The following is a 12,033-nucleotide window of genomic DNA, read 5'->3' as shown; positions in this document are numbered from 1 at the left end:
CTCAAATGTTCTAAGTGTAACAGCTCGTAACACTTTGAGAAAGAATGTCCTATAGTTTGGAGACCTATTAAGAAGGATTGGGCAAATACCACATATTGCACTAACTCTACTAGACCCAAGAAACTGTGGGTACCAAAGAAAGCTTGAGTTTCTTTTTTAATTGCAGGTCACTATCAAGAAAAATGTTAAATGATATTTGGATATTGGCTGTACAAGACACATGATGGGAGATTCAAGTTGTTTTATAAAACTTGTTCAAAGGAATGGAGGAAAAGTCTCTTTTGGTGGAATTAGCAAAGGAAGAATTGTTGGATGTGGAATAGTAAAGATTGGAGGACTCCACTTCATTAAAGATCATGTTCAAAATGGAGAAGTTATGATTCAATTCATTGATTGAAAAAATCAGCTGGTGGACATATTTACAAAGCCTCTAGAGAAAAATCTATTTGAATCTATTCGCACCAAACTTAACATTTTATCTCATCAAGTCTGAAGGAGCTCAGACTCAGGGATAAAGTCTAAAGTTGTTCAGACTCAGAAAGTCAAGAGTTACGACTGTAAGTTATTTTGATTTTGATGAATTTAATTTTGGTTAGAAATTTGAAAAGATACAGTTACTCATTAATTGTTGATTGATTGAAATTGTTTTCCTTCATGACTTTTATTCATTTTCGAAAAGGCAGTTTTCTATTTTCAAAAAGGCAGTTATTCTTTTTCGAAAAGATATTTTTACTTTTTCCTTTTATGTCGCTTCGTTTACCTCACTTCATTTGCTTTATATACTGTTGAAATCCGTATTCTTCGTTTTCACTTTTGAAAACCCTAGAATTCCAAACTCCCACTTGCTCTCACTTTCCCGTTATTTAATCCAAAAGTTTTCATCTTTCGAGCAAGATTGTGAATTTTCCTTGAAAGAGACAATGTCTTCGAGAAAGTCATCAAGAATTGCAAGCAAGAGACCACGGCACATGGCTGAGGGTCCTACACACTTCGACTTAATTGGAGAAGAAGATTCTACTCCATCTCAATGTCAAAAACAACATCAATCGCCTCAAGAAGCATCAAACTCCACCACCGACTCTTCCGTAAGAAGAAGTGTTGGAAGAAGTGGATCCTGTAAGAACTTTAACTCCTCAAGTTGCTTTCAAACTTTACTCGAATTTGAAAAGAGGAGGAACTCCTATGTCCTTGATTGATGAATACCTAAGAGAGAGAGGCTATAAGAACGAGACTCTTTTTCTGCGTGATATGAAAAAAATGGGTTTTGTCGAAAAGGGATCGGCTGAAAAAGCGTTCGCTAACTTTCCTAGCGACCCACGCTTTGGGACTGCCAATCAACCACAAGGATAGGACGACAATGAATGTATGTTTACTCATTTTCAGCCTAGAATGGGAGTGGCTGCAATGATTGTGATGGCTCAAATTTGTTCAGATTGAAAAGCCATGAGAGGGTTTACTTGAATTTGATGAAGAGAGGGGTTATGAACCCTAGGACTATTGACTTTCAATTTCTTGACTTGATAAAGGTCAATCTGCGAGAGAAGTTTGCTTTATTGCAATTGGAACGCTTCTATTCTGAATCCACTGCTGTTATCCAAAGCTTACTGCATACTTTTACTCGAACTTATTTTTCCTGGATGCTCTCTTTTACAGTTAGAGAGAAGGAGTTTTTGGTGACTATGGACACTTTGGCTGATATAATTGGGGTGGAAAGATCGAGTTTCCAACCAATTAGTGTCTCTGCTGCTCATGCTACTTTGTCCTTGGCGAAAGATCGAGACGTTGAAGGGAAGATCTCTTATTCTAGGATGAATGTCACTAGCATCTCGTTACACAAGATCATCATCAATTGCATCTGTCCAAAGTTGACACCCAAGACCGATGTCTCTCGGTCTGAAGCAAAATTGATGTATGCCATCAACATCGGCTACAAATTCTCTCTGCCTCATACCATCTTGTTTCACATGTACAGATCAATGGTGAAGGATAAAGGACAACTTCCTTATTCTTCTCTTATCACGCGCCTCTTTAGACATTTTAAAATTCACATCCCTGCACCATTATGTTTGACAACAATTTCTCCAATGGTGATTGGTTTTAAAATAGTCACCAAAATGCGATTAAAAGAACTGAACAAGGTGTTGGAGTGTATGAAGGATAAGTCTCCAATGAAAGCAAAACCGGACTTTGCTATAGCAAAAAGGAAAGGCAAGGAGCCCATGGCTGCTCCAGTGAAGAGAAAAAGAATTCTCATCTTACAGGATGAAGATGATGAGGATGAAATGACCCTTTCAGCTCTACGCAATTTGAAGAGCTTTGTCAGTTTTGAAGAGACTCAAGTAGAGCCAGAAGAAGGAGAAAAAGAGAGAGAAGAGATAGAAAGAGAAGAGGAAGAACAGAGGAGGAAAAAGGAAGAAGGAAGAGAAGAAGAAGAAGAAAGAGAAGAGGAAGAAGAAGATGTGAGAGCTAGTATGAGCACCTAGAGGGGGTGAATAGGTGCAGAAACAATTTTGCGAGATATGTGTAGTGCAAATCAACAATAGATTATGAAAAGGAAATTCTCAAAACGAATTACGATCAAAGTAAAAGAGTGTAGAGAAGAGAATATGAACACGGAGATTATAGTGGTTCGGCTTAATCCAAGCCTACGTCCACTCTTTCGTACTGACAGCCCACTGGCTGGATTTCACTATGAACAAAAGAGTTGTTACAGTTAGGCTCTTCCTTGAATCCATAGTGTAGAGACTCTACTACACTTCCTTAAGGTCTCTCAATGATATAGACTCTCTTTTACGTACAAAATTTCGCTCATTAGTTTAATTGACTAAGAATAAGGAGCTTCAGACTTTGGAATTCTTCTATTGCGCATACACTTAAACAACTGGAACGTCTTCCTTATATACTCCTTTATGCCATCATACTCGTTGGCACTTACCAAAGGAATTCTTCCAATCTACCCGTTGGACAGAATCAATTAGGAAGATCTTCGAGCTATTTAAGGAACATGACGATAGCCCATCAATCATGCTCGCCCATATAATCAGGATCTTGGTTTCCATAAGTAGAATCTTCCAAGTATACTTCGTCAATCAACGAATCCACGATTCCCAAATCAATATTGATCAGAACAAAGGATTCCGACATGCTATATCCAACCGAAGATCTACTTAATCGATAAAGTCAAATCCTTGATGAAACATCCAGTTCTCGATAAGTCTTCTTCGACGGTCTAGAAACCTGTCAATGAGGATAGACTTTGAGTCTTGAGTCCGGCATTCCGAGGTCTTCGGACTTTAATGGAAGAGTCTGCAAGTCTTCGCACTAGACTGGGATGGAAACGTTTTGTCAGCTTCAAAACACTCAAGGAAGTTTTCTCCAACAATCTCCCCATTTTTTATGGTGACAAAACTTTCCTGCAGATTTGGATAACTTTGACTTGCAAAACATTACTCAAGCAAATATGGATATCTCATAAAGATAAATGGCTTAGTAAATAACACTAGAATTTGCATCCACAGAAAGTAGGTTAGTCTTATGAACAAGGCCATGAGATATCAATAATACTTAAGATAAACATATGTTCAAACAGTCAAAAACAAATCCAGTCTAAATCCAAACAGCCAAATACAAGCATCAAGTCAAAAAAAATTTAAATCAAAACAGTCAAAAAACAGTCAAATCTGCACATCTCTCCCCCTTTTTGTCATCATTAAAAAGGTAGAGATGAAAAGAGAATGAAATTAAGATGGCTTGGGAACATGGACAAGTTGGAAATCTCCCATTGACTAAACAATGCCTTCCAGCCTTTTTAAGTCATCCTTCAGTTGCGTTACTTCTTCACCCTTAGCATTTGTCTGAACTTGAAGAGCAAGGGCTTGGAGTTGATCATTCAAAGAAACTGAGGAAGCTTGTCCTGCATTATGCATATTTTGAAGTTCGCATCCCAGAGCATAAATTTGACCTTTCATCTTCAAAAGAACATCAAGAATTCTGCGAAAGTCTGCTGAATTATCAGTCTGAGTACTTACTTCTACACGATCAGACGGTGTATCAGCATTGTCACGCAGATTGGGCGATGAAACATCGTGTCCCTCCTCAGGAAATTGTGAGGCATAGATGTCTTTTGGATCTGCTGGAGAGCGACTTACTCCTTCACTGGTGGCAGGAATTGAGGATGTTCCTCTTTTTCTAGGATCTCCCCTTGTTTCCATGCCTTCCGGTGGAGAAGAGTGTTCTTCATGTTCTTTTTCTACTCTCTCATCTTCTTCTTCTTCTTCTTCAATTCTTTCCTCCTCTCGCATCTCTCTCATATGTTTCTTTCTCAAAATCTTCACTTTCTCCAGTCCTCTGTTCTGTTTCAGCCGTATCTTTTTCCTGTCTCTTCGTTGATTCTAGTACAGAACGACTCAGGTTCTTCAAAGCCATTGTAGAAATGGTAATGTCATCCTCATTCTTCTTTTCTTGGATGGAGCAACCATGGGCTCACTCCCTTTCCTTTTTGTAGCCGAAGATATTTGATGAGTCTTGACATGGGTTTTCTCCTTGAACTTCTCCAACTCCTTGTTGAGTTCCTTCATATGCATTTTAGAGACCATTTTCAGTCCCACCACCATTTGATCGCATGCTCGACCATAAAAAATTTGGGGAGGCTGAATATTCAAGTGTCTGAATAACTTGGTCACAAGAGCTGGATAAGGAAGTTGTCCCTTGTCCTTCACCATTGCCCGGTACATGTGGAACATAATAGTGTGTGGAAGAGAGAATTTTTTCCTAGCATTGATGGCATACATCAACTTTGCCTCCGAGTTTGAAACATTGGTCTTTGAAGTAGATTTTGGTCTGAGGCAGTTAATCACAATCTTGTGAAGCAGAATGTTGGTTGCATTCATCCTCGAATAGGAAATCTTGTCTTCCATTCTTCGATCATTAACAAGTTCCAACGTTGCACGAGCAATAGACACACTGATAGGTTGATATCTCCCTCTTTCAACCCCAATCACATCAGCCAATGTAGTCATGTCAACCATATGGTCCTGATCTTGAACACTAAAAGAGAATCTATTCATCTAAGAAACTAAGATTTGAATAGAAATAAGCAGTAAGTTCAGCATAGACTTATGTAGATTCAGAACAAAACTGTTTGAGTTGAAGAAGATTGAATTTCTCCCGCAGATTGACATTCACAGAGTTAAGAAAATCAAAATCCACACTTCTAGGGTTTATCACCCCACGCTTCAGCAACTTAGAGTACAGTTGCTTGTGGTCATCTGATCTAAACAAGTCTGTCCTTTTGCTTCGGATTTTTGCCGCAACACCCATTCTCGGTTTAAACTGATTGTACATCCTATCATCGTCATTCCCATCTAGGTGACTCAGCCCTCCAACACATGGATCAGTTGGGATATTTGCGAATGCCTCTTTCGCCGATCCAGCAGGGGCAATTCCTAAACGTTCCATCGTGCGTAGAAAATATGTTTCATTTCGATACCCTTTTTCTTTCAAAAATTCGTCAATGTAGTTCAAAGGAGTACCACCCCTCTTCAAAGCACGGTAAAGTTTATAAGTAAAGCCAGGCTTAAGAGTTCTTACGGGTTCTGCGTCTTCGACGATTTCTTCCTCTTCTTGATGTGTAACATTCTAAGGTCTAGATGGAGGAGATGGACGCTGCTGAGAATGTTGTGGGCTCTGTTGCTGATTAGGAAATTCCTCTTCCTCGGTGAGATCAAAGTGCGTAGGCCCCTCACGCATCTGCTGTGGTCCCTTGTTCGCGACCCTCGAAGACTTTCTTTGAGAAGACATTTTTCACAGTATTGGAGGGATTCCAAGCTTGTTTTCCCAAGAAAGATGACAATTTTTCGAAGATTAAACAAGAGAAGAAGATATAAATGGAAGATATTTGCTCTCTTAGGGCTTTTGTGAGTAAAATGAAGAAGAAGCGACAAGTATATAAGACAAGTCGAAGAGATGCATACGGAACGTCGTAAAAGGAAATATAAAGATACCTTTTTTAAAAAATAACTGCCTTTTCAAAATTTAGATAACTGTCATTTTAAAATTTAACTTCTTTTTCCAAAAAAAAAAATGCAATAATCATGGAAATTGAAAATAGTAACAATCAATTACGGATAGATGATCGTACCTTTTCGAGATTTGATCTAAGAGAAAATAATATATCTTACAGTCAAAAATCTTGATCATCTAAGTCTGAGAGTCTTTAGACTTTCAGTCCTGGTCCGAACTTCCTCGGACTTTAAGATATTGAGTCTGGAACGAATAGCTTCAAATTGATTTTTCTCCTAAGGCTTTGTAAATATATCCGCCAGTTGATTCTTTGAGTCAATAAACTGAATTGAAACTTCTCCCTTTTGAACATAATCTCTAATGAAGTGATGTCGAATCTCTATATGTTTTGCTCTTGAGTGAAGAATCGGATTCTTGGTGAGATTGATTGCGTTGGTGTTGTCACATTTGATTTCGTGCATGAATCTTCAATTCCAAAGTCTCTTAATGTTGTTTTATCCACATAATTTGTGAACAACAACTTCCAAGAGCTATATATTCGCTTCGTTGTAGAAAGAGCTATCAGTACTTTGCTTCCTTGAAAATCAAGACACCGTCCTGCTTCCAAGTAGTTGACAAGTGCCCGAGGTGCTCTTTCTATCAACTCGCATCCGGCTAAGTTTGCGTCTGAGTATCCAAGAAGAGTAAATTCTCATTCTTTAGGATACCAGAGACCCAAAGTTGAAGATGAGGCAATGTATTTGATAATACGTTTTGTAGCACTTAAATGAGATTCTCTCGGGTCTGATTGAACCTTGCACAAATGCAAACACTAAATAAAATATCAGGTCTAGAAACAGTAAGGTAAAGAAGTGAACCAATGATGCTTCGTATAGCTTCGGTCGACTTTCTTTCCTCCTTCATCTTTATCCAACTTCAAGGAATTTGACATTGGTACATCAGTCTTTTTGCAATTCTCCAGTCCAAACTTTTTGATAAGATCTTTAGCATACTTTTCTTGATGAATAAAGGTTCCTTCCTTCAGTTGTTTTACTTAGAGCCCAAGAAAGAAGGTTAGTTCACCCATCATGCTCATTTCAAATTCATCTTGCATAGACTTAGAGAATTTCTTGCACAAACTTTCATTAGAAGATCCAAAAATAATATCGTCAACATAAATTTGAACAAGTAGAAAACTTTTACTTTCTCTTTTGATAAACAATGTAGTATCTACATTACCTTTGACAAAGAAATTTTGGATTAAAAACTTACTTAGTCTATCGTACCAAGCTCGAGGTGCTTGCTTTAGACCATATAGAGCTTTTTTCAGTCTGAAAACAGAGTTTGGTTTCCTTGGGTCTTCAAAACCGGGTGGTTGTTCCACATAGACTTCCTCTTAGATAAATCCATTTAGGAAAGCATTGTTTACGTTCATTTGGAATAACCTGAAATTTTTATGACAAGCAAAAGCAAGTAATAATCTAATTGCTTCTAACCTTGCTACTGGTGCGTAAGTCTCATCATAGTCTATCCCTTCTTCTTGCGTATATCCCTTGGCCACAAGTCTTGCTTTGTTTCTTACAACCTTTCCTTTCTCGTTCATCTTGTTTCTAAAAACCCATTTAGCTCCAATGATGGATTTACCTTTTGGTTTAGGAGTCAATTCCCGTACATCATTGATACTTGAATTGCCCGAGTTCTTCTTGCATGGCTTCAATCCAGCTTTCATCAGTTAGAGTTTCTTTTATACTTTTGGGTTCTATTTCAGAAATAAGAGCCACAGTACTAGACTCTTCGCGCCTTTTGGATCTTGTGCGAATTCCTTCATTAATATCGTCGATAATGAGATCTGTGGGATGACTAGACTTATGCTTCCAGTTGCTGGTTGATTTGTTAGACTGTTGATCTTTTTCTTCATTTGAATCTTCGACAATTATTTGTTGATGGTCTTCTGAAGTCTGAGTTGCTTCTAGAGATTTAGACTTTGTAGAGTCTAGAGCAGGTTCAGATTCTTCAAGTTGAGTCTGAATCGATTCATTTTGCATAGAGTCTTGAAATTTGACATTCATTGATTCCTCCACAGATTGAGTCTTTTTGTTGTATACTCTGTAGGCTTTGCTTGTGGTCAAATATCCAAGGAAGATCCCTTCATCTGATTTTTCTTCAAACTTCCAAACTCGATCATTTGCATTTTTCAAAATAAAACATTTACATCCAAACACGTGAAAATATGAAACAATGGGCTTCTTACCTTTGAATAACTCGTAGGGAGTTTTTTTTTTTTTTTAGAATAGGCCTTAGAAAAACTCTATTAATGATATAACATGCTATAGAAACTGCTTCAGCCCAAAAACGTGAAGAGATGTTTCTTTCAATTAAAAGAGTTCTAGCCATCTCTTGAAGCGATCTATTTTTTCTTTCCACGACTCCATTTTGCTCTGGAGTGTATGGAGAAGAGAACACATGCTGAAAACCAGATTCATCACAAAATATTGTAAAGTCTTGATTTTCAAATTCGCCTCCATGGTCAGTTCGTATACTTGAAATAACATACCCTTTTTCTTTTTGAACATTTTTAGCAAACTTTTTGAAGTAAGAAAAGGTTTCAGACTTACTTACCAGGAAATATACCCAAGTGAATCGTGAGTAGTCATCCACAATTACTAGGCAATATTTCTTACCTCCAATGCTTTGAGTTCTGGTTGGTCCAAAGAGATCCATATGTAGAAGCTGTAGTACACGATTAGTGCCAACTTGATTTATTGGTTTGAATGAGTTTCTTACCTGTTTTCCCAACACGCATTGTGTACATAGATTAGTCTTTTGAAATGACAGATTGGGTAGACCACGAACAAGCTTCTTTGCTGAAATTTTGGCTATTTGCTTCATGTTGATGTGCCCAAGTTTTCTGTACCATAAGTTTGCTTCTTATGGGCTTCATCTAGTTTGACATCTAAGAGGTAGATATTTCCATGTCTTCGACCCATGAAAGACTGAGAGGAATCTTTACTGGTTCCTGAACATATTCCCTCTTGAAAGTTGATTTTGAAGCCGGTGTCGCACAACTAACTGATACTAAGCAAATTGTAGTTGAGTCATTCCACTAAAGAAACATTACTGATCGTGAGACTTCTAATCTTTACAGTTCCGAATCTCACAATTCTTCCTTTGCTATTTCCTCCAAATGAAACTTTTCCACCATTAACTTGAACAAGTTTTATGAAGCAATTTGAATTTCCTGTCATATGCCTTGAGCATCCACTATCCAGTACCATTTAATCTTTCTCTTGATAGTGACTCGCATTTAGAAAAGAGACTCAAGCTTTCTTTGGTACCCATATTTTCTTGGGTCCATTGGTGTTAGTATGATATACTATCTTTGCCCATACTTTCTTGACAGGTTTCCAAACCATAGAACATTCTTTTTCAAAATGATCTGAACTATTGCACTTAGAACATTTAATAGCACTTCGACCTACTGGTTTTACAAACACTTTTTGGAAATGATTTTTATAAGCATTTCTCGTAGGTCTTTGCTTAATTCTTTCTTTTACTTTAGGAAAATCATTTAGAGGAATGGTTTCAAGTAGTCATTCCTAAACCCGATTTATTGAAGTAAGGTCTTTGTCTTTGAAAGAATTTTCTCAAGTTTCTCAGATCCTATAGAAAATCTTTTAGAAATATTTGAGATGTCATTTTTCAAGAATGCATTTTCTTTGAAAGATTGTCTTCATTTTCTTTCAAGGTAGAAACACTTTTGTCTAAACTTTTGACCTTTTCTTTCAGAACAATTTCCTGTTGTTTTAGTGCAGAGTTTTCTCTTTTGAGTTCGGAAATCCTTTTAAGAGAAGTCTTGAGACTAAGACATAGTTCATTAATGTATCTAGAGACTTTAGTAGGGATTTTCAAGTTACTTACCTCGATTTCACTGTCCTGAATCCGAGTCTGTTTTGAAGTCCGAGTCCGATTGTGCCATGAGACAAATGTTGGCATAATCATCATCACTTTCTTCACATTCTGTATCACTCCAAGTTTCTGCTTTGAGTGCCTTTCGATACTTCTTAGTTTTTCCTTTCTTTTCCTCGAAGAAGACAGTTGGGTCGATGTGTCGTTTTTTCTTACATTCAAAACAGACTATATCTCTATTGGATTCATCATCCTCAACAGACTTACTCTGTTGCTTTTGAAAACTCTGTTTCTTTGGATTGAATCTTCTTCCCTTTCTGTTTAGCTTTCTGAATCTTCTTATCATGAGAGCAAGCTCTTCATCATCCATATCGTCTTCAGAATCTGTGACATCAGAATCATCATTAGATTTTAATGCAATGGATTTCTTACCTTTAGGATCTTCATCTTCATTGATTCTTTTTCCAATCCTCGGAGAGTCAATGCAGTAACTTGTTTACTTTCATGAGATCAGAAATTGGTTGACCTTGATTTTCAAGACCATTCACTATCTCTGTAAAACGACTAAACATGTTAGTGATAGATTCTCCTGTTTTCATTTTGAATGCTTCGTATTGTCTAAGCAGAATGTTGAATCTGGTTTCTTTCACTCGGTCAGTTCCTTCATAGGTGATGTGTAATCTATCCCAGACTTCTTTAGCTATAACACGAGAAGATATTCTGTTATATTCAGTAGGTGATAATGCACAATATAAAGAATAAATCGCTTTTGCATCAAGAGCTTGTCTCTTGGTTATCTTTTCTTGAGTCATTTCTCTAGACTCAACAGCTTCTTTTCCTCTTTCTGAGACAGGTTCAGCTTTAGGAATGATTCCTTTGTCTACCACGTCCCATTCCAGAGGATCCTTTGATCTTAGGAATGCCTTCATCTTGTTTTTTCATATGTTGTAATTATTTCCATCAAAGTAAGGCGGTCTGGTATTGCTTTGCCCTTCAACCAGTCCTGGAGCTAACATACTAGCCATGGATCTTTAACTCTGAAGTAAAACACTTCAATTCGAGTACACAGGCTCTGATACCAATTATGAGAGCTAGTATGAGCACCTAGAGGGGGTGAATAGGTGCAGAAACAATTTTGCGAGATATGTGCAGTGCAAATCAACAATAGATTATGAAAAGGAAATTCTCAAAACGAATTACGATCAAAGTAAAAGAGTGTAGAGAAGAGAATATGAATACAAAGATTATAGTGATTCATCTTAATCCAAGCCTACGTCCACTCTTCCGCACTGACAGCCTACTGGCTGAATTTCACTATGAACAAAAGAGTTGTTACAGTTAGGCTCTTCCTTGAATTCACAGTGTAGAGACTCTACTACACTTCCTCAAGGTCTCTCAATGATATAGACTCTCTTTTGCGTACAAGATTTCACTTAGTAGTTTAATTGACTAAGAATAAGGAGCTTCAGACTTTGGAATTCTTCTATCGCGCATACACTCGAACAACTGGAACGTCTTCCTTATATACTCCTTTATGCCATCATACCCATTGGCACTTACCAAATGAATTCTTCCAATCTACCCGTTGGATAGAATCAATTAGGAAGATCTTCGAGCTATTTAAGGAACATACAATCAGAATCTTGGTTTCCATAAGTAGAACCTTTCAAGTAAACTTTGCCAATTAACGAATCCATGATTCCCAAATCAATCTTGATCATAATAAAGGATTCCGATATGCTATATCTAACCAGAAGATCTACTCCAGTCAATAAAGTCAAATCCTTGACGAAACATCCAGTTCTGGATAAGTCTTCTTCGACGATCTAGAAACTGTCAAAGATGATAGACTTTGAATCTTGAGTTTGGCAGTCCGGATGTCTTCAGACTTTGATGGAAGAGTCTGCAAGTCTTCGTTACTGTGTGGACTCTCCAAGGATTGGAATCACATAAAGACCTCAATCAGGGAGACCCAAAGAATCATGCCACTATCTGTCGATGAGTTGGTTGGGACTCTTCAATCCTATGAAGTGGAACGAATCAATGAAGACGAAGACCCTAAAGGTAAGAAATCTATTGCATTAAAATCTAATGATGATTCTGATGTAATAGATTCCGAAGATGACT

Source organism: Eucalyptus grandis, chromosome 9 (genome assembly GCF_016545825.1).
Source record: "Eucalyptus grandis isolate ANBG69807.140 chromosome 9, ASM1654582v1, whole genome shotgun sequence".
Lineage (NCBI taxonomy): Eukaryota > Viridiplantae > Streptophyta > Magnoliopsida > Myrtales > Myrtaceae > Eucalyptus > Eucalyptus grandis.
Note: the sequence above shows the minus strand (reverse complement) of the source record.